General features: G+C 41.6%; 19 non-coding genes and 6 pseudogenes across 19 annotated transcripts; all 25 read right to left on the bottom strand.

Moving 5' to 3' along the window:
- Window positions 1–500: 500 nt before the first annotated feature.
- LOC142506858 (5S ribosomal RNA) lies at window positions 501–619 on the bottom strand. The gene has a single exon (XR_012805133.1). It is a non-coding gene; the product is annotated as a 5S ribosomal RNA (ribosomal RNA).
- A 682-nt stretch (window positions 620–1,301) lies between these two features.
- On the bottom strand, window positions 1,302–1,419 carry LOC142511335 (5S ribosomal RNA; annotated as a pseudogene).
- A 679-nt stretch (window positions 1,420–2,098) lies between these two features.
- LOC142507098 (5S ribosomal RNA) lies at window positions 2,099–2,216 on the bottom strand. The gene has a single exon (XR_012805363.1). It is a non-coding gene; the product is annotated as a 5S ribosomal RNA (ribosomal RNA).
- A 684-nt stretch (window positions 2,217–2,900) lies between these two features.
- LOC142516418 (5S ribosomal RNA) lies at window positions 2,901–3,019 on the bottom strand. Its single transcript, XR_012812213.1, has one exon. It is a non-coding gene; the product is annotated as a 5S ribosomal RNA (ribosomal RNA).
- A 683-nt stretch (window positions 3,020–3,702) lies between these two features.
- LOC142510907 (5S ribosomal RNA) lies at window positions 3,703–3,821 on the bottom strand. The gene has a single exon (XR_012808691.1). It is a non-coding gene; the product is annotated as a 5S ribosomal RNA (ribosomal RNA).
- A 685-nt stretch (window positions 3,822–4,506) lies between these two features.
- On the bottom strand, window positions 4,507–4,625 carry LOC142510342 (5S ribosomal RNA). Its single transcript, XR_012808460.1, has one exon. It is a non-coding gene; the product is annotated as a 5S ribosomal RNA (ribosomal RNA).
- A 681-nt stretch (window positions 4,626–5,306) lies between these two features.
- Window positions 5,307–5,425, bottom strand: LOC142515641 (5S ribosomal RNA). Its single transcript, XR_012811475.1, has one exon. It is a non-coding gene; the product is annotated as a 5S ribosomal RNA (ribosomal RNA).
- Window positions 5,426–6,105: 680 nt separating this feature from the next.
- On the bottom strand, window positions 6,106–6,224 carry LOC142510527 (5S ribosomal RNA). Its single transcript, XR_012808634.1, has one exon. It is a non-coding gene; the product is annotated as a 5S ribosomal RNA (ribosomal RNA).
- A 682-nt stretch (window positions 6,225–6,906) lies between these two features.
- On the bottom strand, window positions 6,907–7,025 carry LOC142511328 (5S ribosomal RNA; annotated as a pseudogene).
- A 681-nt stretch (window positions 7,026–7,706) lies between these two features.
- LOC142514059 (5S ribosomal RNA) lies at window positions 7,707–7,825 on the bottom strand. The gene has a single exon (XR_012809972.1). It is a non-coding gene; the product is annotated as a 5S ribosomal RNA (ribosomal RNA).
- A 681-nt stretch (window positions 7,826–8,506) lies between these two features.
- LOC142515640 (5S ribosomal RNA) lies at window positions 8,507–8,625 on the bottom strand. Its single transcript, XR_012811474.1, has one exon. It is a non-coding gene; the product is annotated as a 5S ribosomal RNA (ribosomal RNA).
- A 683-nt stretch (window positions 8,626–9,308) lies between these two features.
- LOC142511941 (5S ribosomal RNA) lies at window positions 9,309–9,427 on the bottom strand (annotated as a pseudogene).
- A 682-nt stretch (window positions 9,428–10,109) lies between these two features.
- On the bottom strand, window positions 10,110–10,231 carry LOC142512046 (5S ribosomal RNA; annotated as a pseudogene).
- Window positions 10,232–10,911: 680 nt separating this feature from the next.
- Window positions 10,912–11,029, bottom strand: LOC142507581 (5S ribosomal RNA). The gene has a single exon (XR_012805835.1). It is a non-coding gene; the product is annotated as a 5S ribosomal RNA (ribosomal RNA).
- A 684-nt stretch (window positions 11,030–11,713) lies between these two features.
- Window positions 11,714–11,832, bottom strand: LOC142509612 (5S ribosomal RNA). Its single transcript, XR_012807778.1, has one exon. It is a non-coding gene; the product is annotated as a 5S ribosomal RNA (ribosomal RNA).
- Window positions 11,833–12,518: 686 nt separating this feature from the next.
- LOC142512651 (5S ribosomal RNA) lies at window positions 12,519–12,620 on the bottom strand (annotated as a pseudogene).
- A 7,967-nt stretch (window positions 12,621–20,587) lies between these two features.
- Window positions 20,588–20,707, bottom strand: LOC142512606 (5S ribosomal RNA; annotated as a pseudogene).
- Window positions 20,708–21,389: 682 nt separating this feature from the next.
- LOC142509000 (5S ribosomal RNA) lies at window positions 21,390–21,508 on the bottom strand. The gene has a single exon (XR_012807193.1). It is a non-coding gene; the product is annotated as a 5S ribosomal RNA (ribosomal RNA).
- Window positions 21,509–22,192: 684 nt separating this feature from the next.
- Window positions 22,193–22,311, bottom strand: LOC142515669 (5S ribosomal RNA). The gene has a single exon (XR_012811502.1). It is a non-coding gene; the product is annotated as a 5S ribosomal RNA (ribosomal RNA).
- Window positions 22,312–22,993: 682 nt separating this feature from the next.
- On the bottom strand, window positions 22,994–23,113 carry LOC142509393 (5S ribosomal RNA). Its single transcript, XR_012807569.1, has one exon. It is a non-coding gene; the product is annotated as a 5S ribosomal RNA (ribosomal RNA).
- A 672-nt stretch (window positions 23,114–23,785) lies between these two features.
- LOC142513695 (5S ribosomal RNA) lies at window positions 23,786–23,904 on the bottom strand. The gene has a single exon (XR_012809627.1). It is a non-coding gene; the product is annotated as a 5S ribosomal RNA (ribosomal RNA).
- A 680-nt stretch (window positions 23,905–24,584) lies between these two features.
- Window positions 24,585–24,703, bottom strand: LOC142510358 (5S ribosomal RNA). Its single transcript, XR_012808475.1, has one exon. It is a non-coding gene; the product is annotated as a 5S ribosomal RNA (ribosomal RNA).
- Window positions 24,704–25,348: 645 nt separating this feature from the next.
- On the bottom strand, window positions 25,349–25,467 carry LOC142513802 (5S ribosomal RNA). Its single transcript, XR_012809729.1, has one exon. It is a non-coding gene; the product is annotated as a 5S ribosomal RNA (ribosomal RNA).
- Window positions 25,468–26,150: 683 nt separating this feature from the next.
- Window positions 26,151–26,269, bottom strand: LOC142508327 (5S ribosomal RNA). Its single transcript, XR_012806547.1, has one exon. It is a non-coding gene; the product is annotated as a 5S ribosomal RNA (ribosomal RNA).
- Window positions 26,270–26,950: 681 nt separating this feature from the next.
- Window positions 26,951–27,069, bottom strand: LOC142507133 (5S ribosomal RNA). Its single transcript, XR_012805396.1, has one exon. It is a non-coding gene; the product is annotated as a 5S ribosomal RNA (ribosomal RNA).
- Window positions 27,070–27,282: the final 213 nt, after the last annotated feature.

The following is a 27,282-nucleotide window of genomic DNA, read 5'->3' as shown; positions in this document are numbered from 1 at the left end:
ATTATGGCTAAAACAGTCGAAATTATTGTTTTTAATGAGTTAACCGTCTCCAAAGTAATCTGTGTCATACCCTTTCGCATAGAACCGGCTCACGACAAAAAAAATCGCTAAATGTTCCCAGAAAATAAAAAAAAATAAGAAGAAGAAAATAGCGAATGTAAAGCTATTATTATGCCTGAGATACGATAAAATGGAACCGGAATCGAATTTCGAACTTCCTAACCGGATTTCTCGCGGAAAATGAAAGCTTAACAGAATCGGAAAATCGCAAATTAGAGGGTCTTAGAGAAGGAATTCGGCTCAAATCTCGCCACCTCGTTGCGGAGTAATGAGTCTCGTTCGTTTACCCGTTTACAATCAAATCAAGCTACAATTTTGTCCCAATTCGGCAGTGCCCGAGCTACGTTGATTTCACGTCTTATCTGGTCCCGATCCAAATTCAGATAATTTGAGCCAAAAATCGTCTGTCAACAACTAATCAAAAATAGAAAACACGAAAAATGGTGCAACACGAGGATTTCCCAGGGGGTCACCCATCTTAATACTGGTCTCGCCCAAGCACGCTTAACTACGGAATTCTGATGGGATCCGGTGCATTAGTGCTGGTATGATCGCTCCCAACATTGAGTGATGTTTATTCTTATATCCCTCGAGTACGTGTGGAGCGGTCGACGATGGAAATTACGCGGCACTGCTCTCGCCCAATCAGAACCATGAAGTTAAACGTTCTAGCGCGATGGCAGAGCTAGGATGGGTGACCACCTTGGGAAGTTCTCGTGTCGCGATCGTTTACGTAAATTATGGTTAAAACAGTCGAAATAATTGTTTTTAATGAACTAACCGTCTCCGGAGTAATCTCTGTCATACCCTTCCGCACAGAACCGGCTCACGACAACAAAAATCGCTTAATGTTACCAAAAAATAGAAAAAAAAATAAGAAGAAGAAAATAGCGAATGTAAAGCTATTATTATGCCTGGGATACGATAAAATGGAACCGGAATCGAATTTCGGACTTCCTAAACGGATTTCTCGAGGAAACAGAAGCTTAACAGAAGCGGAAAATCGCAAATTAGAGGGTCTTAGAGAAGTAATTCGGCTAAAATCTCGTCAGCTCGTTGCGGTGTAATGAGTCTCGTTCGTTTGCCCGTTTACAATCAAATTCGCCTACAATTTTGTCCAAATCCGGCAGTACCCGAGCTACGTTGATTTCACATGTCTTATCTGATCCCGATCGATATTCAGATGATTTGAGCCGAAAATCGTCTGTCAACAAGTAATCAAAAATAGAAAAACACGAAAAGGGGTGCAACAAAGGGACTTCCCAGGGGGTCACCCATCCTAGTACTGCTCTCGCCCAAGCACGCTTAACTTCAGTGTTCGAATGGGATCCGGTGCATTAGTGCTAGTATGATCCACCCAACATTGAGTTGGATGTTTATTCTTATATCCCTCGAGTACGTGTGGAGCGGACGACGATGGACAACACGGGCACTGCTCTCGCCCAATCAGAACCATGAAGTTAAGCGTTCTGGCGCGATGGCAAAGCTAGGATGGGTGACCTCCCTTGGAAGTCCTCGTGTCGCGACCGTTTACGTAAATTATGGATAAAACAATCGAAATAATTGTTTTAATGATTTAACCGTCTCCGGAGTAATCTGCGTTATACCCTTCCGCACAGAACCGGTTCACGACAAAAAAAATCGCTAAATGTTCCCAGAAAATAGAAAAAAATAAGAAGAATAAAATAGCGAATGTAAAGCTATTGTTATGCCTGGGATACGATAAAATGGAACCTGAATCGAATTTCGAACTTCCTAAGCGGATTTCTCGAGGAAACGAAAGCTTAAAAGAAGCGGAAAATAGAAAATTAGAGGGTCTTAGAGAAGGAATTCGGCTAAAATCTTGCCACCTCGTTGCGGAGTAATGAGTCTCGTTCGTTTGCCCGTTTACAATCAAATTAGGCTACAATTTTGTCCAAATCCGGCAGTGCCCGAGCTACGTTGATTTCACATGTCTTATCTGGTCCCGATCGAGATTCAGTTGATCTGAGCCGAAAATTGTCTGTCAACAAGTAATCAAAAATAAAAAACACGAAAAGGGGTGCAACACGAGGACTTCCCAGGGGGTCATTCATCCTAGTACTGCTCTCGCCCAAGCACTCTTAACTTCGGAGTTCTGATGGGATCAGTGCATTAGTGCTGGTATGATCGCACCCGACATTGAGTGGGATGTTTATTCTTATATCCCTCGAGTACGTGTGGAGCGGGCAGCGATGGACAACACGCGGCACTGCTCTCGCCCAATCAGAACCATGAAGTTAAGCGTTCTGGCGCGATGGCAGAGCTAGGATGGGTGACCTTATTGGGAAGTCCTCGTGTCGCGATCGTTTACGTAAATTATGGCAAAAACAGTCGAAATAATTGTTTTTTATGAACTAACTGTTTCCGGAGTAATCTCCGTCATACCTTTCCGCACAGAACCGGCTCATGACAACAAAAATCGCTAAATGTTCCCATAAAAGAGAGAAAAAAATAAGAAGAAGAAAATAGCGAATGTAAAGCTATTATTATGCCTAGGATACGATAAAATGAAGGCGGAATCGAATTTCGAACTTCCTAAGCGGATTTCTCGAGGAAACGGAAGCTTAACAGAAGCTGAAAATCGTAAATTAGAGGGTCTTAGAGAAGGAATTCGGCTAAAATCTCGTCACCTCGTTGCGGAGTAATGAGTCTCGTTCGTTTGCCCGTTTACAATCAAATTAGGCTACAATTTTGTCCAAATCCGACAGTGCTCGAGCTACGTTGATTTCACATGTCCTATCTGGTCCCGATCGACATTCAGATGATTTGAGCCGAAAATCGTGTGTCAACAAGTAATCAAAAATAGAAAAACATGAAAAGGGGTGCAACACTAGGACTTCCCAGGGGGTCACCCATCCTAGTACTGGTCTCGCCCAAACACGCTTAACTTCGGAGTTCTGATGGGATCCACTGCATTAGTGCTGGTATGATCGCACCCGACATTGAGTGGGATGTTTAATCTTATATCCCTCGATTAGCTGTGGAGCGGGCGGCGATGGACAACACGCGGCACTGCTCTCGCCCAATCAGAACCACGAAATTAAGCGTTCTGGCGCGATGGCAGAGCGAGGATGGGTGACCTCCCTGGGCAGTCCTCGTGTCGCGACCGTTTACGTAAATTATGGCTAAAACAGTAGAAATAATTGTTTTTAATGATTTAACCGTCTCCCGAGTAATCTGCATCATTCCTTTCCGCACAGAACCGGCTCACGACAAAAAAAATCGCTAAATGTTCCCAAAAATAGAAAAAAAAATTAGAAGAAGAAAATAGCGAATGTAAAGCTATTATTATGCCTGGGATACGATAAAATGGAACTTGAATCGAATTCCGGACTTCCTAAGCGGATTTTTCGAGGAAACGGAAGCTCAACAGAAGCTGAAAATCGCAAATTAGAGGGTCTTAGAGAAGGAATTCGGCTAAAATCTCACCACCTCGTTGCGGAGTAATGTGTCTCGTTCGTTTGCCCGTTTACAATCAAATTAGCCTACAATTTTTTCCAAATCCGACAGTGCCCGAGCTACGTTGATTTCACATGTCTTATCTGGTCCCGATCGAGATTCTGATGATTTGAGCCAAAAATCGTCTGTCAACAAGTAATCAGAAATAGAAAAACACGAAAAAGAGTGCAACACGAGAACTTCCCAGGGGGTCACCCATCCTAGTACTGGTCTCGTCCAAGCACGCTTAACTTCGGAGTTCAGATGGGATCCGGTGCATTAGTGCTGGTATGATCACACTCGACATTGAGTGGGATGTTTATTCTTATATCCCTCGAGTAAGTGTGGCGCGGGCGGCGATGGACAACACGCCGCACTGCTCTCACCAAATCAGAACCATGAAGTTAAACGTTCTGGCCCGATGGCAGAGCTAGGATGGGTGACCTCCCTGGGAAGTCCTCGTGTCGCGACTGTTTACGTAAATTATAGCTAAAAAATTTGAAATAATTGTTTTTAATCAGTTAATCGTCTCCGGAGTAATCTGCGTCATACCCTTCCGCACAGAACCGGTTCACGACAACAAAAATCGATAAATGTTCCCAGAAAATAGAAAAAAAAAATAAGAAGAAGAAAATAGCGAATGCAAAGCTATTATTATGCCTGTGATACGATAAAATGGAACCGGAATAGAATTTCGGACTTCCTAAACATATTTCTCAAGGAAACGGAAGCTTAACAGAAGCGGAAAATCGCAAATTAGAGGGTCTTAGGGAAGGAATTCGGCTAAAATCTCTTTAACTCATTGCGGAGTAATGAGTCTCGTTCGTTTGCCCATTTACAATCAAATTAGCCTACAATTTTGTCCAAATCCGGCAGTGCCCGAGCTACGTTGATTTCACATGTCTTATCTGGTCTCGATCGAGATTAAGGTGATTTGAGCCAAAAATCGTCTGTCAACAAGTAATAAAAAAAAGAAAAACACGAAAAAGGGTGCAACACGAGGACTTCCCAGGGGGTCACCCATCCTAGTACTGCTTTCGCCCAAGCACGCTTAGCTTCGGAGTTCGGATGGGATCCGGTGCATTAGTGCTGGTATGATCGCACCCGACATCGAGTGTGATGTTTTTTCTTATATCCCTCGAGTACGTGTGGCGCCGACGGCGATGGACAACACGCGGCACTGGTCTCGCCCAATCAGAACCATGAAGTTAAGCGTTCTGGCGCGATGGTAGAGCTAGGATGAGTGACCTCCCTGGGAAGTCCTCGTGTCGCGACCGTTTACGTAAATTATAGCTAAAAAGTCGAAATATTTTTTTTAATGAGTTAACCGTCTCCGTAGTAATTTGCGTCATACCCTTCCGCACAGATCGGCTCACGAAAAAAAAAATCGCTAAATGTTCCCAGAAAATAGAAAAAAAAGAAGAAGAAAATAGCGAATGTAAAGCTATTATTATGCCTGGGATACGATAAAATGGAACCGGAATCAAATTTCAGATTTCCTAAACGGATTTCTCGAGGAAACGGGAGCTTAACAGAAGCGGAAAATCACAAATTAGAGGGTCTTAGAGAAGAAATTCTGCTAAAATCTCGCCAGCTCATTGCGGAGTAATGAGTCTCATTCGTTTGCCCGTTTACAATCAAATTAGGCTAAAATTTTGTCCAAATCCGGCATTGCCCGAGCTACGTTGATTTCACATGTCTTATCTGGTCCCGATCGAGATTCAGATGATTTGAGCCGAAAATCGTCTGTCAACAAGTAATCAATCAAAAATAGAAAAACACGAAAAAGGGTGCAACACGAGGACTTTCCAGGGGGTCACCCATTCTAGTACTGGTCTCGCCCAAGCACGCTTAACTTCGAAGTTCTGATGGGATCCGGTACATTAGTGCTGGTATGATCGCACCCGGCAATGAGTGGGATGTTTATTCTTATATCCCTCGAGTACGTGTGGCGCGGGCGGCGATGGACAACATGCGGCACTGCTCTCGCCCAATCAGAACCATGAAGTTAAGCGTTCGAGCGCGATGGCAGAGCTAGGATGGGTGACCTCCCAGAGAAGTCCTCGTGTCGCGACCGTTTACAGAAATTATGGCTAAAACAGTCGAAATAATTGTTTTAATGAGTTAACCGTCTCCGGAGTAATCTGTGTCAAACTCTTACGCACAGAACCGGCTCATGACAACAAAAATTGCTAAATGTTTCCATAAAATAGAAAAAAAAATAAGAAGAAAATAGCGAATGTAAAGCAATTATTATGCCTGAGATATGATAAAATGGAACATGAATCGAATTTCGAACTTCCTAAGCGGATTTCTCGAGGAAACGGAAGCTTACCAGAAGCGGAAAATCGCAAATTAGTGGGTCTTAGAGAATGAATTCTGCTAAAATCTCGCTAGCTCATTGCGGAGTAATGAGTCTCGTTCGTTTGCCCGTTTACAATCAAATTAGCCTACAATTTTGTCCAAATCCGGCAGTGCCCGAGCTACGTTGATTTCACATGTCTTATCTCGTACCGATCGAGATTCAGATGATTTGAGCTGAAAATCGTCTGTCAACAAGTAAACAAAAATAGAAAAACACGAAAACGGGAGCAACACGAGGATTTCCCAGGGGTCCACCCATCCTAGTACTGCTCTCGTCCAAGCACGCTTAACTTCAGAGTTCTGATGGGATCCGGTGCATTAGTGATGGTATGATCGCATCCGACATAAGTGGGATGTTTTTTCTTATATCCCTCGAGTACGTGTGGAGCGGGCGGTGATGGAGAACACGGGCACTGCTCTCGCCCAATCAAAACCACGAAGTTAAGCATTCTGGCGCGATGGAGCGGGCTGGGATTGGTGACCTCCTTGAGAAGTCCTCGTGTCGCGACCGTTTATGGAAATTATGGCTAAAACAGTCGAAATAATTGTTTTAATGAGTTAACCGTCTCCGGAGTAATCTGCGTCATACCCTTCCACACAGAACCGGCTCATGACAACAAAAATTTCTAAATGTTTCCATAAAATAGAAAAAAAAATAAGAAGAAGAAAATAGCGAATGTAAAGCTATTATTATGCCTGAGATACGATAAAATGGAACATGAATTGAATTTCGAACTTCCTAAGCGGATTTCTCGAGGAAACGGAAGCTTAACAGAAGCGGAAAATCGCAAATTAGAGGGTTTTAGAGAATGAATTCTGCTAAAATCTCGCCAGCTCATTGCGGAGTAACGAGTCTCGTTCGTTTGCCCGTTTACAATCAAATTAGCCTACAATTTTGTCCAAATCCGGCATTGCCCGAGCTACGTTGATTTCACATGTCTTATCTCGTACCGATCTAGATTCAGATGATTTGAGCTGAAAATCGTCTGTCAACAAGTGAACAAAAATAAAAAAACAGGAAAATGGGAGCAACACGAGGATTTTCCAGGGGGTCACCCATCGTAGTACTGCTCTCGTCCAAGCACGCTTAACTTCAGTGTTCTGATGGGATCCGGTGCATTAGTGATGGTATGATCACATCCGACATTAAGTGGGATGTTTATTCTTATATCCCTAGAGTAAGTGTGGAGCGGGCGGCGATGGACAACACGCGGCACTGCTTTCGCCCAATCAGAACCATGAAAGTAAGCGTTCTGGCGCGATGGCAGAGCTAGGATGGGTGACCTCCCTGGGAAGTCCTCGTGTCGCGACCGTTTAGGTAAATTAGGGATAAAACAGTCGAAATAATTGTTTTTAATAAGTTAACCATCTACGAAGTAATCTGCATCATACCCTTCTGCACAGAACCGGCTCACGACAACAAAAATCGCTAAATGTTCACAGAAAATAGAAAAAAAATAAGAAGAAGAAAATAGCGAATGTAAAGCTATTATTATGCCTGGGATATGATAAAATGGAACCGGAATCGAATTTCGAACTTCCTAAGCGGATTTCTTGTGGAAACGGAAGCTTTACAGAAGCGGAATCGCAAATTAGACGGTCTTAGAGAAAGAATTCGGCTAAAATCTCGTCTGCTCATTGCGGAATAATGAGTCTCGTTCGTTTGCCCGTTTACAATCAAATTAGGCTACAATTTTTTTTAAATCCGGCAGTGCCCGAGCTACGTTGATTTCACATGTCTTATCTGGTCACGATCGAGATTAAGGTGATTTGAGCCAAAAATCGTTTGTCAACAAGTAATAAAAAATAGAAAAACACGAAAAAGGGTGCAACACGAGGACTTCCCAGGGGGTCACCCATCCTAGTACTGCTTTCGCCCAAGCACGATTAGCTTCGGAGTTCGGATGGGATCCGGTGCATTAATGCTGGTATGATCGCACCCGACATCGAGTGTGATGTTTTTTCTTATATCCCTCGAGTACGTGTGGCGCCGACGGCGATGGACAACACGCGGCACTAGTCTCGCCCAATCAGAACCATGAAGTTAAGCGTTCTGGCGCGATGGTAGAGCTAGGATGAGTGACCTCCCTGGGAAGTCCTCGTGTCGCGACAGTTTACGTAAATTATAGCTAAAAAGTCGAAATATTTTTTTTAATGAGTTAACCGTCTCCGTAGTAATTTGCGTCATACCCTTCCGCACAGATCGGCTCACGAAAAAAAAAATCGCTAAATGTTCCCAGAAAATAGAAAAAAAAGAAGAAGAAAATAGCGAATGTAAAGCTATTATTATGCCTGGGATACGATAAAATGGAACCGGAATCAAATTTCAGATTTCCTAAACGGATTTCTCGAGGAAACGGGAGCTTAACAGAAGCGGAAAATCACAAATTAGAGGGTCTTAGAGAAGAAATTCTGCTAAAATCTCGCCAGCTCATTGCGGAGTAATGAGTCTCATTCGTTTGCCCGTTTACAATCAAATTAGGCTAAAATTTTGTCCAAATCCGGCATTGCCCGAGCTACGTTGATTTCACATGTCTTATCTGGTCCCGATCGAGATTCAGATGATTTGAGCCGAAAATCGTCTGTCAACAAGTAATCAATCAAAAATAGAAAAACACGAAAAAGGGTGCAACACGAGGACTTTCCAGGGGGTCACCCATTCTAGTACTGGTCTCGCCCAAGCACGCTTAACTTCGAAGTTCTGATGGGATCCGGTACATTAGTGCTGGTATGATCGCACCCGGCAATGAGTGGGATGTTTATTCTTATATCCCTCGAGTACGTGTGGCGCGGGCGGCGATGGACAACATGCGGCACTGCTCTCGCCCAATCAGAACCATGAAGTTAAGCGTTCGAGCGCGATGGCAGAGCTAGGATGGGTGACCTCCCAGAGAAGTCCTCGTGTCGCGACCGTTTACAGAAATTATGGCTAAAACAGTCGAAATAATTGTTTTAATGAGTTAACCGTCTCCGGAGTAATCTGTGTCAAACCCTTACGCACAGAACCGGCTCATGACAACAAAAATTGCTAAATGTTTCCATAAAATAGAAAAAAAAATAAGAAGAAGAAAATAGCGAATGTAAAACAATTATTATGCCTGAGATATGATAAAATGGAACATGAATCGAATTTCGAACTTCCTAAGCGGATTTCTCGAGGAAACGGAAGCTTAACAGAAGCGGAAAATCGCAAATTAGTGGGTCTTAGAGAATGCATTCTGCTAAAATCTCGCTAGCTCATTGCGGAGTAATGAGTCTCGTTCGTTTGCCCGTTTACAATCAAATTAGCCTACAATTTTGTCCAAATCCGGCAGTGCCCGAGCTACGTTGATTTCACATGTCTTATCTCGTACCGATCGAGATTCAGATGATTTGAGCTGAAAATCGTCTGTCAACAAGTAAACAAAAATAGAAAAACACGAAAACGGGAGCAACACGAGGATTTCCAAGGGGTCCACCCATCCTAGTACTGCTCTCGTCCAAACACGCTTAACTTAAGAGTTCTGATGGGATCCGGTGCATTAGTGATGGTATGATCGCATCCGACATAAGTGGGATGTTTTTTCTTATATCCCTCGAGTACGTGTGGAGCGGGCGGCGATGGAGAACACGGGCACTGCTCTCGCCCAATCAAAACCACGAAGTTAAGCATTCTGGCGCGATGGAGCGGGCTCGGATGGGTGACCTCCTTGAGAAGTCCTCGTGTCGCGACCGTTTACGGAAATTATGGCTAAAACAGTCGAAATAATTGTTTTAATGAGTTAACCGTCTCCGGAGTAATCTGCGTCATACCCTTCCGCACAGAACCGGCTCATGACAACAAAAATTTCTAAATGTTTCCATAAAATAGAAAAAAAAATAAGAAGAAGAAAATAGCGAATGTAAAGCTATTATTATGCCTGAGATACGATAAAATGGAACATGAATTTAATTTCGAACTTCCTAAGCGGATTTCTCGAGGAAACGGAAGCTTAACAGAAGCGGAAAATCGCAAATTAGAGGGATTTAGAGAATGAATTCTGCTAAAATCTCGCCAGCTCATTGCGGAGTAACGAGTCTCGTTCGTTTGCCCGTTTACAATCAAATTAGCCTACAATTTTGTCCAAATCCGGCATTGCCCGAGCTACGTTGATTTCACATGTCTTATCTCGTACCGATCTAGATTCAGATGATTTGAGCTGAAAATCGTCTGTCAACAAGTGAACAAAAATAAAAAAACAGGAAAATGGGAGCAACACGAGGATTTCCCAGGGGGTCACCACCCATCCTAGTACTGCTCTCGTCCAAGCACGCTTAACTTCAGTGTTCTGATGGGATCCGGTGCATTAGTGATGGTATGATCACATCCGACATTAAGTGGGATGTTTATTCTTATATCCCTAGAGTAAGTGTGGAGCGGGCGGCGATGGACAACACGCGGCACTGCTTTCGCACAATCAGAACCATGAAATTAAGCGTTCTGGCGCGATGGCAGAGCTAGGATGGATGACCTCCCTGGGAAGTCCTCGTGTCGCGACCGTTTAGGTAAATTAGGGATAAAACAGTCGAAATAATTGTTTTTAATGAGTTAACCGTCTACGAAGTAATCTGCATCATACCCTTCTGCACAGAACCGGCTCACGACAACAAAAATCGCTAAATGTTCACAGAAAATAGAAAAAAAATAAGAAGAAGAAAATAGCGAATGTAAAGCTATTATTATGCCTGGGATATAATAAAATGGAACCGGAATCGAATTTCGAACTTCCTAAGCGGATTTCTTGTGGAAACGGAAGCTTTACAGAAGCGGAATCGCAAATTAGACGGTCTTAGAGAAAGAATTCGGCTAAAATCTCGTCTGCTCATTGCGGAATAATGAGTCTCTTCGTTTGCCCGTTTACAATCAAATTAGACTACAATTTTTTCCAAATCCGACAGTGCCCGAGCTACGTTGATTTCACATGTCTTATCAGGTCCCGATCGAGATTCAGATGATTTGAGCCGAAAATCGTTTGTCAAACAAGTAATCAAAAATAGAAAAAACCAAAATGGGCGCAACACGAGGACTTCCTAGGGGTCACCCATACTAGTACTGCTCTCGCCCAAGCACGCTTAACTTCGGAGTTCTGATGGGATCTAGTGCATTAGTGCGGGTATGATCGCACCCGAAATTGAGTGGGATGTTTATTCTTATATCCCTCGAGTACGTGTGGAGCGGGCGGCGATGGACAACACGCGGCAATGCTCTCGCCCAATCAGAACCATGAAGTTAAGCATTCTGGTGCGATGGCAGTGCTAGGATGGTTGACCTTCCTGGGAAGTCCTCGTGTCGCGACCGTTTACGTAAATTGTGGCTAAAACTGTCGAAATAATAGTTTTTAATGAGTTAACCGTCTCTGGAGTAATCTGCGTCATACCCTTCCGCACAGAACCGTCTCACGACAATAAAAATCGCTAAATTTTCCCAGAAAATAGAAAAAAAAATAAGGAGAAGAAAATAGCGAATGTAAAGCTACTATAATGCCTGGGATATGATAAAATGGAACCGTAATCGAATTTCGGACTTTCTAAGTGGATTTTTTGATGAAACGGAAGCTTAACAGAAGCGAAAAATCGCAAATTAGAGGATCTTAGAGAAGGAATTCGTCTAAAATCTCGTCAGCTCATTGCGGAGTAATGAGTCTCGTTCGTTTGCCCGTTTACAAAAAAATTAGGCTACAATTTTGTCCAAATCCGGCAGTGCCCGAGCTACGTTGATTTCACATGTTTTATCTGGTCCCGATCGAGATTCAAATGATTTGAACCAAAAATCGTATGTCAACAACTAATCAAAAAAAGAAAAACACGAAAAGGGGTGCAACACGAGGACTTCCTAGGGGTTCACCCATCCTAGTACTGCTCTCGCCCAAGCACGCTTAACTTTGGAGTTCTGATGGGATACGGTGCATTATTGCTGGTATGATCGCAACCGACATTGAGTGGTATGTTTATTCTTATATCCCTCGAGTACGTGTGGAGCGGGCGGCGATGGACAAAACGCGGCACTGCTCTAGCCCAATCAGAACCATGAAGTTAAGCATTCTGGCGCGATGGCAGAGCTAGGATGGGTGACCTCCCCGGGAAGTCCTCGTGTCGCGACCGTTTACGTAAATTATGGCTAAAACAGTCGAAATAATTATTTTTAATTAGTTAACCGTCTCCAGAGTAATCTCCGTCATACCCTTCAGCGCAGAATCGGCTCACGACAACAAAAATCGCTAAATGTTGCCAGAAAATAGAAAAAAAATAAGAAGAAGAAAATAGCGAATGTAAAGCTATTATTATTCCTGGGATACGATAAACTGGAACCGTAATCGAATTTTGAACTTCCTAAGAGGATTTCTTGAGAAACGAAAGCTTAACAGAAGCGGAAAATCGCAAATTAGAGGGTCTTAGAGAAGGAATTCGGCTAAAATCTCGTCAGCTCATTGCGGAATAATGAGTCTCGTTCGTTTGCCCGTTTACAATCAAGTTAGGCTACAATTTTGTCCAAATCCGGCAGTGCCCGAGTTACGTTGATTTCACATGTATTATCTGGTCACGATCGAGATTTAGATGATTTGAGCCGAAAATCGTCTATCAACAAGTAATCAATCAAAAATAGAAAAACACGAAAATGGGTGCAACACGAGGACTTCCCAGTACTGGTCTCGCCCAAGCACGCTTAACTTCGGAGTTATGATGGGATCCAGTGCATTAGTGCTAGTATGATCGCACCCGAAATTGGTTGAAATGTTTATTCTTATATCCCTCGAGTACGTGTGGAGCGGGCGGCAATGGACAACACGCGGCACACCTCTCGCCCAATCAGAACCATGAAGTTAAGCGTTCTGGCGCGATGGCAGAGCTAGGATGGGTGACCACCCCGGGAAGTCCTCGTGTCGCGACCATTTACGTAAATTATGGATAAAACAGTCAAAATAATTGTTTTTAATGAGTTAACTGTCTCCAGAGTAATCTACATCATACCCTTCCGCACAGAACCGGCTCACGACAACAAAAATCGCTAAATGTTTCGAGAAAATAGAAAAAAAAATAAGAATAAGAAAATAGCGAATGTAAAGCTATTATTATGCCTGGGATACGATAAAATGGAACCGGAATAAAATTTGGACTTCCTAAGCGGATTTCTCGCGTAAACGGAAGCTTAACAAAAGCGAAAAATCGCAAATTAGAGGGTCTTAGAAAAGGAATTCGGCTAAAATCTCGCCAGCTCATTGCGGAGTAATGAGTCTCGTTCGTTTGCCCATTTACAATCAAATTAGGCTACAATTTTGTCCAAATCCGGCAGTGCATGAGCTAAGTTGATTTCACATGTCTTATCTGGTTCCGATCGAGGTTCAGATGATTTGAACCGAAAATCGTCTGTCAACAAGTAATCAAAAATAGAAAAACACGAAAAGGGGTGCAACACGAGGACTTCTGTGAGAACCCGGATTTTTCAAAGCAAAGCACCTTAAAAGCTCGGTAAGTAGCTCAAAAAGAAGCCGAGGCAACGTAAACTCTTGAGAATTGAGGGTACGTCACTCGGAAGAGGAAACCCTTACCTCACAAGCTAAAACCCTCAGCTCAAGGAAGCTCCAAAATTCTTGGAAAAGAAACCCCATGCTCATGAGCTCAATCTTTTACCTCAATGAAGCTCATTCTTTCTTGTCCTAAAAGAATAAAAAAAATAGAGCTAGGAGGAGAGCTAAAGCATTGGAAAAATTTAATGTGCAAGAAATTACCCTTGAGTAAACCAAGGAGAAAAGCTAAAGGATTGGATATATTTATGAACATTGAGTTAACCAAAGAAGGAGCTAAAAGAACTAAAGGTTTGGACAAACTTATTATACAAGTGATGACTATTAAGTTAACCAAGAAAGGGAGCTAAGGGAAGAGCTAAGAGGCTTGGACCAATTTATTGTGCAAGAATGGACTCTTTACTAAACCAAGGTGACCTTTGATGCTTGAGTTAACCTTGACCACATTGATGGCTTGCTTGGGCTCCAATATTTCGGCCATGGGGAGGGGAAAAGTCCATCCTTCACCTATAAATACCACCTCAACATGCTAAAGAAATCACACCCAAAAATCAGCAAGAAAAATCGGCTCATTTCCCTCCAAAACCACCTCTCGGCTGTCGCTTGCAAGAAGAAAGAAGGAGGAGTTGTTCCGGCTTTTCAATTTTGTGATTTGCTATCCACATCGTTGTGAAGATCATCTCCTGGTTCGGTCATCACTTGATCGAAATTCAACAAGTTTCGTTCGCCAAAGTTCTGCACATTCGAACCGTAACTTCGAGAGTATTGTAAGTGGGTTTTTGATATGTATATTCGTTTGTATTTTTAAATCTTGAATATATAAGTCATGACATGTATGAATGTGTGTCCTCTTTTTTCGAAAACAGCATGATGACCGTCTTTTAAAATTTCGATCGATTATGTGTTTTCTTCTATGCTTCGAAATTCTTTGGTTCCGCTGAATCCGTCTGAAACTCTGATATCTGAAAACTCTGATACGTTCTGTCTTGTAAACTTTGAATTCTGTGTTGCACTGTTACAACTCGATTTGAAATGGGACGAGAATTGTAATTCTGTCTGGCCCCCATTGGTGGGTATAAAACCATGTTCTGTCTCCTCCATTGGTGGGTATAAAACCGTGTTCTGGCCTCACCTCTTAGAGGACTAACATATTGGGGACAATTTGACCATGGAAATGAGATGAGTAACAGTGTTCTGTCTGTTCCGATCTGTTCTGTTCTGAATTTTTCTGATCTGTTTCTGAACTGCTCTGAATCTTCTGATAACCTCTGTCTCATATTTATTTTGTTTCTGTTATGATGAGTTAAAAATGATAAGATTTGAAAGTTTGTTAAAGAAATGTTTTAAAGATTAAGTTCTATATGTATCATAGGAAATCGATCGACCCCCACTTCCTGAGTGTTTCCCAAAACACTCACCCCTTACAAATTTCAGATTAAAATGAAGACCAACTGAATGAGGAAGAACAAGAAGCCTTATGGGGATGGTAGCCGATGAGCAAGATACAAGAAATCAAGACTTTATTTTCCTTTTGTTCAGTTTCCGCATTTGCAACTCTGATGTATTTTTATTCTATTGTCAATGTAAAGACAATGTTTTATTTATGAAAAAGACTGGTTTTTGGCATTTCGATACGAGGCTTAATTATTTTAAAGTAATTGTTAAAACAATGCCGGATGTCACAGGCGCTTCAGACACTTTGCGTGACATTTAAGTGGTATCAGAGCCGCCAGGTTCATAATCCTGCTGGGATTTTGACAGACAAAATTTGAAGAAGTCAAATTTTGGCAAAAGCCTAGTACATTCTGAAACAAACTCTCAATCTTTCCAAAATTCTTTGAGAAATTCGAAATCTATTTCCTTCAATCATTCTGAAATTTCTAGTATAGAAAGTTCCACGAAATCTTTGTTTCAATCAAAATTTTTTACCTTTCTATCCTTTACTTTGATACCATTATGAAATTTTACCTCAATTTATGGTCTTGTACTCGTGCTCAAGCCGCACTTCGCATGCGTCAACATTACTTGAGGAAAACAAGATAAACAAGAACTCACAAAGATTAAGAATCTGCTTCAAACTGATATACATAATCTCAACCATCACCTTGATCGAGCAAAGAGCCAGCTCGCCCTAACACTACACGTGGAATGACTAGTTTCCCTTAATCGAAAGTTGATAGTAAGGATTGAAACTTAGAAAAACCTTGCTAACCGTTCTCGTCATCAACATGAAGACCTTTCTAGCAAGCAAGAACGTTACATCGCCAAGCTTCATGGTGCAATGGATAGACTGCGCACCTTGTCGTGGAAAATGTGGAAGAAGAAGAAGAAGCACCTATGGATGTAGTGGAAAAAGAACAGTAATGTTGAGAGATGATAAAGTAGGCTAGACTGGTATTATGGTTAAATGATATGAAAGAAAAAAGTGTAACATTTCTTTGAGAATGTACATAGATAAGTTGAAATATATTTTGGGAACATACCTATCAAAGATAATTTGACTTATATTTTAGGGAATACAAATACTCTGATATAAGTTGACTTACATTTGGGAATTCTTCCGACTTAAGATGAAATGTTTGATTCGCGGATAATAAATTATTTATGAAAATATGAGATAAGAATTATATAAGTTTTGATATTCAGGTGTAAAAGTTGATTTTTATGTCAATAATTAACGGTATGGACATTTAAATTTGGGCTATTAAGAGATAAATTTAAATATGTAAGATTTTGGAATATTTAATAAAGTTAAGAAACAATAACTTAAGTTAAGAAATTAAGGTCATTACCTTAGGTAAATAAAGGGAGTTATGAGATATTGGTGGACATCAAGGGAAGTGTAGCATGCATAATAGGTTATGACTCTTCTTATAGTAAAAAGAAAAATAGGGGAAAGATTTGTAGAGAAAGACATCCAACGAAGCTTGTTTGTATTAAAGCATGTTAGGCTCATAGTTTTGATTAAAGACAGATTTAGTAAAAGAAGAATTGTTTGAGGAATTAATTTCTTCCGTACAATGTTGAAAGAAATTTTAACTAGGTTATTGGGACTTAAGTCAATAGGCTGATAAGGAGTTATGTTCTAAGATTATATATTGATTTTATGTTTGGAGATAGTAATCGTGATAATTTAGAACACAATAAGTATGGATACGCATATATTCAGTGCCGATTTTATTTAGTGTACTATGGTAAATTTCAACGTCATTCTGAGAATTGGTTGGTTGGACAAGAATCATGCAGTGTTAGATGGTCGAGGTAAGAATTCCAAACTCCAATCCAAGAATAAATCGTATTTTATGGCAAGGATAAGGAACAAAAATCCTTCCTTTCTGCTTCTCAAACTTAGAAAGCCATGGAGTATGGCTAAGAAGTCTAACTAGCGATAATGAGAGAAGAAAAAGAAGGAATTGAGCTCAAGATATAAAAATATTCCCGTGGTACGAGAGTTCTGGAAGCGTTACTTTGAATTATCTCAGATCGTGAAAGAATTCGAAAGTAACTTTATAGCTCGTGCTGCACCAATATCTAAAGAACCCTAGCAAATGGCTTCAGTTGAACTCAAGGAGATAAAAGTTCGATTCCAAGATTTGTTAGACAAAAACAAATCAGACCAAGTGCCTCTTCTTGGGGAGATTCAATCTTATTGGTACAGAAGAATGGTGAAAGTACAAGATAGTGTGTCATTCGACAAAGTACTATATGAGATCAAGAACAAATGTCATCTTTTAAGAATAGATGACCTTTTCTATCAGTTAAAAGGAGCTAAGATCTTTTCGAAGCTCTATCTAAGATCAGACTATCACAGTTGAAGGCCAAGGCAGAGAATATTCCTAAAACAACCTTAAAAAGAAAAGGGTATGGACACTATGAGTTCATGATAATACCTTTTGGCATGACCAATGCTCCAGCAACATTCATAGAACTCATGAACAGAGTGTTCAAGAAAATTCCTCGGCAAGTTTGTGGTAGCATTTATTGAAGACATTCTTGTATATTCAACAAGTGAGAAAGACCGCAAGGAAGATCTTCGTCTTGCTCCACCGATGCTCAGAGAAAAATAACTAAATACTAAATTTAAGAAATGTGAATTTTGATTAAAAAATGTCACATTCTTCGGTCATATAATATCTGAAATGGGCATATCAGTGGATCACCAATAAGGTGGAGGTAATCATAGACTGGCCTTGATCGAATACTGGAATAGAAATTTGAAGTTTTCGGGATTATTTGGCTATTAAGAAAATGTGTTGAAGGATTTTCTTCCGCTCACCAAGCTCACTCAGAAGAACTCTAAATTCAATTAGAGTGAAGAATGTGAGAAGAGTTTTTAGATCTTGAAAAAGAAACTCGTTTCTATGCTAGTATTAGTACTTCCTGAAGAAGGCAAGAATTTCACAATTTACAATGATGCATCAAAAGAGGATTGTGATGTGTTCTCATTCAAGAGGGCAATTAATTGCCTATGCATCGATGAAATTAAAACCATGTGAGCAAAATTATCCAACACATGATAGTGAATTAGCCACAATTATATTTGAGCCAAAGATCTAGAGAATCAATTTCTTTAGTGTCAAATGTGTGAAATTTATCAATCATCAAAGCCTCAAATACTATTCACACAAAAGGAATTAAACATGAGACAAAGACGGTGGATCGAACTATTGAAGATATTTTAGGGTGTGTGCCATGGACCTCGGACTCCAATAAACACCCCCCTTTGATTGAATTTGCCGATAACAATAATTATCATGGAAGTATTGAAATCAGAGAGAAAGCTATCATGGTACTTGAATTGTTGATAAAGTAGCTATTATCAAGGAAAAACGCAAGGCAGCTCATGATCGACAAAAGAGCTGGGCTTATTTAAAGTGAAGACCGTTGGAGTTTGAAAATGGTGTGAAAGCTTATGTTAAAGTTTCCCCAATGAAAGGAGTGGTTCGATTCAGCAATTCTAGAAAGATAACTCCAAGATATGTCGGACCCTTCGAAATACTGAGAAAAATGGGAAACCTAGCTTATCAGCGGGCTTTACCACAAGGCATGTCAAGGATTTACAACGTCTTCCATGTCTCACAGCTAAGGAAGTATGTCTCATATCCAAGTAGCATTCTTGAAATTGAACCGCTACTAATCAAAGGAAATGTGAACGAGGAAATGAAATATGAAGAAGTCCTTATTCAAGTAACACCAAATACCAAGTGCTGAGATGCCGAACAATTCCATATGTCAAGATACAATGGTCGAATCATATGGAACGAGAAGCAACTTGGGAATTTGAAGAACGTATGCGCACTCGGCACCCTCACTTTTTAAAGATTTATCTAACTCAAGTTTCGAGGACGAAACTTCCAATAAGGAGGGTGGGATGTGAGAACCCGGATTTTTCAAAGCAAAGAACCTCAAAAAGCTCGAAAAGTAGCTCAAAAAGAAGCTGAGGCAATGCAAAACCTTGAGAATTGAGGGTACGCCACTCGGAAGAGGAAACCCTTACCTCACAAGCTAAAACCCTCAGCTCAAGGAAGCTCCAAGATTCTTGGAAAAGAAACCCCATGCTCATGAGCTCAATCTTTTAGCTCAATGAAGCTCATTCTTTCTTGTCCTAAAAGAATAAAAAAAATAGAGCTAGGAGGAGAGCTAAAGCATTGGAAAATTTTAATGTGCAAGAAATTACCCTTGAGTAAACCAAGGACAAGAGCTAAAGGATTGGACATATTTATGACCATTGAGTTAACCAAAGAAGGAGCTAAAAGAACTAAAGGTTTGGAAAAACTTATTATACAAGTGATGACTATTGAGTTAACCAAGAAAGGGAGCTAAGGGAAGAGCTAAGAGGCTTGGACCAATTTATTGTGCAAGAATGGACTCTTTAGTAAACCAAGGTGACCTTTGATGCTTGAGTTAACCATGACCACATTGATGGCTTGCTTGGGCTCCAATATTTCGGTCATGGGGAGGGGAAAAGACCATACTTTACCTATAAATACCACCTCAACATGCTAAAGAAATCACACCCAAAAATCAGCAAGAAAAATTGGCTCCTTTCCCTCCAAAACCACCTCTCGGCTGTCGCTTGCAAGAAGAAAGAAGGAGGAGTTGTTCCGGCTTTTCAATGCTGTGATTTGCTATCCACATCGTTGTGAAGATCATCTCCTGGTTCGGTCATCACTTGGCCGAAATTCAACAAGTTTCGTTCGCCAAAGTTCTGCACATTTCGATTCGTAACTTCGAGAGTACTGTAATTGGGTTTTTGATATGTATATTCGTTTGTATTTTTAAATCTTTAATATATAAGTTATGACATGCAAGAATGTGTCCTCTTTTTTTGAAAACAGCATGATGACCGTCTTTTAAAATTTCGATCGATTATGTGTTTTCCTCTATGCTTCGAAATTCGTTGGTTCCGCTGAATCCGTCTGAAACTCTGATATCTGAAAACTCTGATAAGTTCTGTCTGGTAAACTTTGAATTCTGTGTTGCACTATTACAACTCGATTTGAAATGGGACGAGAATTGTAATTCTGTCGGCCCCCATCGGTGGGTATAAAACCATGTTCTGTCTGGCCCCCATCGGTGGGTATAAAACCGTGTTCTGGCCTCAACCCTTAGAGGACTAACATATTGGGGACAATTTGACCATGGAAATGAGATGAGTAACAGTGTTCTGTCTGTTCCGATCTGTTCTGTTCAGAATTGTTCTGATCTGTTTCTGAACTGCTCTGAATCTTCTGATAACCTCTGTCTCATATTTATTTCGTTTCTGTTATGATGAGTTAAAAGTGATAAGATTTGATAGTTTGTTAAAGAAATGTTTTAAAGATTAAGTTCTATATGTATCATTGGAAATCGATCGACCCCCACTTGCTGAGTGTTTCCCAAAACACTCACCCCTTACAAATTTCAGATTAAAATGAAGAGTAACTGAATGAGGAGGAACAAGAAGCCTTCTGGGGATGGTTGCCGATGAGCAAGATACAAGAAATCAAGACTTTATTTTCCTTTTGTTCAGTTTTCGCATTTGCAACTCTGATTATTCTTATTCTATTGTCAATGTAAAGACAATGTTTTATTTATGAAAAAGACTGGTTTTAGTCATTTCGATACGAGGCGTAATTGTTTAAAACTAATTGTTAAAACAATGCCGGATGTCACATGCTCTTCGAACACGGGGCGTGACAACTTCCCGGGGGTGACCCATCCTAGTACTGCTCTCGCCCAAGCACGCTTAACTTCGGACTTCTGATAGGATCCGGTGCATTAGTGCTGGTATGATCGCACCCGACATTGAGTGGATGTTTATTCTTATATCCCTCGAGTACGTGTGGAGCGCGCGGCGATGGACAACACGCGGCACTGCTCTCGCCCAATAAGAACCATGAAGTTAAGAGTTCTGGCGCGATGGCAGAGCTAGGATGGGTGACCTCCCCGAGAAGTCCTCGTGTCGCGACGGTTTACGTAAATTATGGCTAAACAGTCGAAATAATTGTTTTTAATGAGTTAACCGTCTCCGGAGTAATCTGCGTCATACCATTTCGCACAGAACTGGCTCAGGACAACAAAAATCGCTAAATGTTTCCAGAAAATAGAAAAAAAAATAAGAATAAGGAAATAGCGAATGTAAAGATATTATTATGCCTGGGATACGATAAAATAGATCCGAAATAAAATTTCGGACTTCCTAAGGGGATTTCTCGAGGAAACATAAGCTTAACAGAAGCGGAAAATCGTAAATTAGTGGGTCTTAAAGAAGGAATTCGGCTAAAATCTCGCCAGCTCATTGCGGCGTAATGAGTCTCGTTCGTTTGCCCGTTTACAATCAAATTAAGCTAAAATTTTGTCCAAATCCGGCAGTGCCCGAGCTACGTTGATTTCACATGTCTTATCTGGTCCCAATCGAGATTCAGATGATTTGAGCCGAAAATTATCTGTCAACAAGTAATCAAAAATCGAAAAACACAAAAAGGGGTGCAACATGAGGACTTCCCAAGGGGTTACCCATCCTAGTACTGTTCTCGCCCAAGCACGCTTAACTTCAGAGTTTTGATGGGATCCGGTGCATTAGTGCTGGTATGATCGCGCCAGACATTGAGTGGGATGTTTATTCTTATATACCTCGAGTACGTGTGGCGCGGGCGGAGATGGACAACACGCGGCACTGCTCTCGCCCAATCAGAACCATGAAGTTAAGCGTTCTGGCGCAATGGCAGAGCTAGGATGGGTGACTTCCCTGGGAAGTCCTCGTGTCGCGACGGTTTACGTAAATTATGGCTAAAACTGTCAAAATAATTGTTTTTAATGAGTTAACGGTCTCCGGAGTAATCTGCGTCATACCCTTTCGCACAGAACTGGCTCACGACAACAAAAATCGCTAAAGGTTTCCAGAAAATAGAAAAAAAAATAGGAATAAGAAAATAGCGAATGTAAAGCTATTATTAAGCCTGGGATACGATAAAATGGAACCGGAATCGAATTTCAAACTACCTAAGCGGATTTCTCGAGGAAACGGAAGCTTAACAGAAGCGAAAAATCGCAAATTAGAGGGTTTTAGAGAAGGAATTCGGCTAAAATCTCGTTAGCTCATTGCGGAGTAATGAGTCTCGTTCGTTTGCCTGTTTACAATCAAATTAGGCTACAATTTTGTCCAAATCCGGCAGTGCCCGAGCTACTTTGATTTCGCATGTCTTATCTGGTCTCGATCGAGATTCAGATGATTTGAGCCAAAAATCGTCTGTCAACAAGTAATCAAAAATAAAAAAACACGAAAAGGGGCGCAACACGAGGACTTCCCAGGGGGTCACCCATCCTAGTACTGCTCTCGCCCAAGCAAGCTTAACTTCGGAGTTCTGATGGGATCTAGTGCATTAGTGCGGGTATGATCGCACCCGAAATTGAGTGGGATGTTTATTCTTATATCCCTCGAGTACGTGTGTAGCGGGCGGCGATGGACAACACACGGCACTGCTTTCGCCCAATCAGAACCATGAAGTTAAGCGTTCTGGAGCGATGGCAGAGCTAGGATGGGTGACCTCCCTGGGAAGTCCTCGTGTCGCGACCGTTTACTTAAATTATGGATAAAACAGTCGAAATAATTGTTTTTAATGAGTTAACCGTCTCCGGAGTAATCTGCGTCATACCCTTCCGCAGAGAACCGTCTCACGACAACAAAAATCGCTAAATGTTTCTAGAAAATAGAAAAAAAATAATAAGAAGAAAATAACGAATGTAAAGCTATTATTATGCCTGGATACGATAAAATGGAACCAGAATCGAATTTCGGACATCCTAAACGGATTTCTCGAGGAAACGGAAGCTTAACAGAAGCGGAAAATCCCAAATTAGAGCGTCTTAGAGAAGAAATTCGGCTAAAATCTCGCCAGCTCAGTGCGGAGAATGAGTCACGTTCGTTTGCCCGTTTACAATCAAATTAGGCTACAATTTTTTCCAAATCTGGCTGTGCCCCGAGCTACGTTGATTTCCCATGTCTTATCTAGTCCCGATCGAGATTCAGATGATTTGAGCCAAAAATCGTCTATCAACAAGTAATCAAAAATAGAAAAACACGAAAAGGGGTGCAACATGAGGACTTCCCAGGGGGTCCACCCATCCTAGTACTGCTCTCGCCCAAGAACGCTTAACTTCGGAGTTCTGATTGGATCCGGTGAATTAGTGCTGGTATGATCGCACCCGACATTGAGTGGGATGTTTATTCTTATATCCCTCGAGTACGTGTGGAGTGGGCGGCGATGGACAACACGTGGCACTGCTCCCGCCCAATCAGAACCATGAAATTAAGCGTTCTGGCGCGATGGCAGAGCTAGGATCGGTGACCTCCCTGGGCAGTCCTCGTGTCCCGACCGTTTACGTAAATTATGGCTAAACAGTCGAAATAATTTTTTTTAATGAGTTAACCGTCTTCGGAGTAATCAGCGTCATACCCTTTCGCACAGAACTGGCTCACGACAACAAAAATCGCTAAATGTTTCCAGAAAATAGAAAAAAAATAATAATAAGAAAATAGCGAATGTAAAGCTATTATTATCCCTGGGATACGATAAAATGGAACCGAAATCAAATTTCGGACTTCCTAAGCTGATTTCTCGAGGAAACGGAAGCTTAAGAGAAGCGGAAAATCGCAAATTAGAGAAGGAATTCAGTTAAAATCTCGTCAGCTCATTGCGGAGTAATGAATCTCGTTCGTTTGCCTGTTTACAATCAAATATGGCTACAATTTTGTCCAAATCCGGCAGCGCCCGAGCTACGTTCATTTCACATGTCTTATCTAGTCCCGATCGAGATTCAGATGATTTGAGCCGAAAATCATCTGTCAACAAGTAATCAAAAATAGAAAAACACGAAAAGGGGTGCAACACGAGGAGTTCTCAGGGGATCACCCATCCTAGTACTGCTCTCGCCCTAGCACGCTTAACTTCGGAATTCTGATGGGATCCGGTGCATTAGTGCTGGTATGATCGCACCCGACATTGAGTGGAATGTTTATTCTTATATCCATCGAGTACGTGTGGAGCGGGCGGCGATGGACAACACGTGGCACTGCTCTCGACCAATCAGAACCATGAAGTTAATCGTTCTGGCGCGATGCCAGAGCTAGGATGGGTGACCTCCCTGGGAAGTCCTCGTGTCGCGACCGTTTATGTAAATTATGGATAAAACAGTCGAAATAATATTTTTTAATGAGTTAACCGTCTCCGGAGTAATCTGCGTTATACCCTTCCGCACAGAGTCGGCTCACGACAACAAAAATCGCTAAATGTTTCCAGAAAATAGAAAAAAAATAAGAAAAAAAAAATAGCAAACGTAAAGCTATTATTATGCCTGAGATACGATAAAATGGAACCGGAATTGAATTTCAGACTTAGAGAAGGAATTTGGCTAAAAGGAAACTTAACAGAAGCGGAAAATCGCAAATTAGAGGGTTTTAGAGAAGGAATTTGGCTAAAATCTCGCCAGCTCATTGCGTAATAATGAGTCTCGTTCGTTTGCCTGTTTAAAATCAAATTTGGCTACAATTTTGTCCAAATTCGGCAGTGCCCGAGCTACGTTGATTTCACATGTCATATCTGGTACCGATCGAGATTCAGATGATTTGAGCCCAAAATTTTCTGTCAACAAGTAATCAAAAATAGAAAAACACGAAAAGGGGTGCAACACGAGGACTTCCCAGGGGGTCACCCATCCTAGTACTGTTCTGGTCCAAGAACGCTTAACTTCGTAGTTCTGATGGGATCCGGTGCATTGGTGCTTGTATGATCGCACCCGACATTGAGTGGTATATTTATTCTTATATCTCTCGAGTACGTGTGGAGCGGGCGGCGACGGACAACACGCGACACTGCTCTCGCCCAATCATAACCATGAAGTTAAGCGTTCTGGCGTGATGGCAAAGCAAGGATGGGTGACCTCCCTGGGAAGTCCTCGTGTCGCGACCGTTTATATAATTATGAGTTAACCGTCTCCGGAGTAATCTGCGTCATATCCTTTCGCACAGAACTGGCTCACGACAACAAAAATCGCTAAATGTTTCCAGAAAATAGAAAAAAAAATATTAACAAGAAAATAGCGAATGTAAAGCTATTATTATGCTTGGGATACGATAAAATGGAACCGCAATCGAATTTGGGACTTCCTAAGCGGATTTCTCGAGGAAACGGAAACTTAACAGAAGCGGAAAATAGCAAATTTGAGGGTCTTAGAAAAGGAATTCGGCTAAAATCTCGCCAGCCCATTGCGGAGTCTCGTTCGTTTGCCCGTTTACAATAAAATTAAGCTACAATTTTGTCCAAATCCCGCAGTGTCCGAGCTACGTTGATTTCACATGTCTTATCTGGTCTTGATCGAGATTCAGATGATTTGAGCCGAAAATCATTTGTCAACAAGTAATCAAAAATATAAAAAAACGAAAAGGGGTGCAACACGAGGACTTCTCAGGGGATCACCCGTCCTAGTACTGCTCTCGCCCAAGCACGCTTAACTTCGGAGTTCTGATGGGATCCGGTGCATTGGTGCTGGTATGATCGCACCCGACATTGAGTGGGATGTTTATTCTTAAATTCATCGAGTACCTGTGGAGCGGGCGGCGATGGACAACACGCGGCACGGCTCTCGACCAATCAAAACCATGAAGTTAAGCGTTCTGGCGCGATGGCAGAGTTAGGATGGGTGACCTCCCTGGGAAGTCCTCGTGTCGCGACCGTTTACGTAAATTTTAACTAAAACAGTCGAAATAATATATTTTAATGAGTTAACCGTCTCCGGAGTAATCTGCGTCATATCCTTCCGCACAGAACCTGGCTCACGACAACAAAAATCGTTAAATGTTCCCAGAAAATAGAAAAAAAATAAGAAGAAGAAAATAGCGAATGTAAAGCTATTATTATGCTTGGAATACGATAAAATGGAACCTGAATCGAATTTCGGACTTCCTAAGCGGATTTCTCGAGGAAACGGAAGCTTAACAGAAGAGGAAAATCGCAAATTAGAAGGTCTTAGAGAAAAAATTCGGCTAAAATCTCATCAGCTCATTGCGGAATAATGAGTCTCGTTCGTTTGCCAGTTTACAATCAAATTATGGTACAATTTTGTCCAAATCCGGCAGTGCCTGAGCTACGTTGATTTAACATGTCTTATCTGGTCCAAATCGAGATTCAGATGATTGTAGCCGAAATCGTCTGTCAACAAGTAATCAAAAATAGAAAAACACGAAGAGGGGCGCAACACAAGGACTTCCCAGGGGGTCACCCATCCTAGTACTGCTCTCGCCAAAGCACGCTTAACTTCTGAGTTCTGATTGAATCCGGTGCATTAGTGCTGGTATGATCGCACCCGACATTGATTAGGATGTTTATTCTTATATCTCTCGAGTACGTGTGAAGCGGGCGGAGATGTACAACACGCGGCACTGTTCTCGCCCTATCAGAACCATGAAGTTAAGCGTTCTGGCCCGATGGCAAAGCTAGGATGGGTGTCCTCCCTGGGAAGTCCTCGTGTCACGAGCATTTACGTAAATTATTGCTAAAACAGTTGAAATAATTGCTTTTAATGAGTTAACCAACTCTGGAGTAATCTGCGTCATACCCTTCGGCACAGAACAGGCTCACGACAACAAAAATCGCTAAATGTTCCCAGAAAATAGAAAAAAAATAAGAAGGAGAAAATAGCGAATGTAAAGCTAATATTATGCCTGGGATACGATAAAATGGAACCGGAATCAAATTTCAAAATTTCTAAGCGGATTTCTCGAGGAAACGAAAGCTTAAAAGAAGCGGAAAATCGCAAATTAGAGGGTCTTAGAGAAGGAATTCGGCTAAAATCTCTTTAGCTCATTGCGGAGTAATAAGTCTCGTTCGTTTGCCCGTTTACAATCAAATTAGACTACAATTTTGTCCAAATCCGGCAGTGCCCGAGCTACGTTTATTTCACATGTCTTATCTTATTCCGATCGAGATTCAGATGATTTGAGCCGAAAATCGTTTGTCAACAAGTAATAAAAAATAGAAAAACACGAAAAGGGGCAACACGAGGACTTCCCAGGGGGTCACCCATCCTAGTACTGCTCTCGCCTAAGAACGCTTAACTTCGGAGATCTGATGGGATCCGGTGCATTAGTGCGGGTATAATCGCACCCGACATTGAGTGGGATGTTTATTCTTATATCCCTCGAGTACGTGTGGCTCGGGCGGCAATGGACAACACGCGGCACTGCTCTTGCCCAATCAAAACCATGAAGTTAAGCGTTCTTGCGCAATGGCAGAGCTAGGATGGGTGACCTCTCTGAGAAGTCCTCGTGTCGCGACCATTTATGTAAATTATGGCTAAAACAGTCGAAATAATTGTTTTT

The sequence above is a fragment of the Primulina tabacum genome, chromosome 10, assembly GCF_025594145.1.
Source record: "Primulina tabacum isolate GXHZ01 chromosome 10, ASM2559414v2, whole genome shotgun sequence".
In the NCBI taxonomy this organism is placed as follows: domain Eukaryota; kingdom Viridiplantae; phylum Streptophyta; class Magnoliopsida; order Lamiales; family Gesneriaceae; genus Primulina; species Primulina tabacum.
The sequence above is the reverse complement of the archived record's forward strand: the minus strand, read 5'-3'. Positions and strand labels throughout refer to the sequence as shown.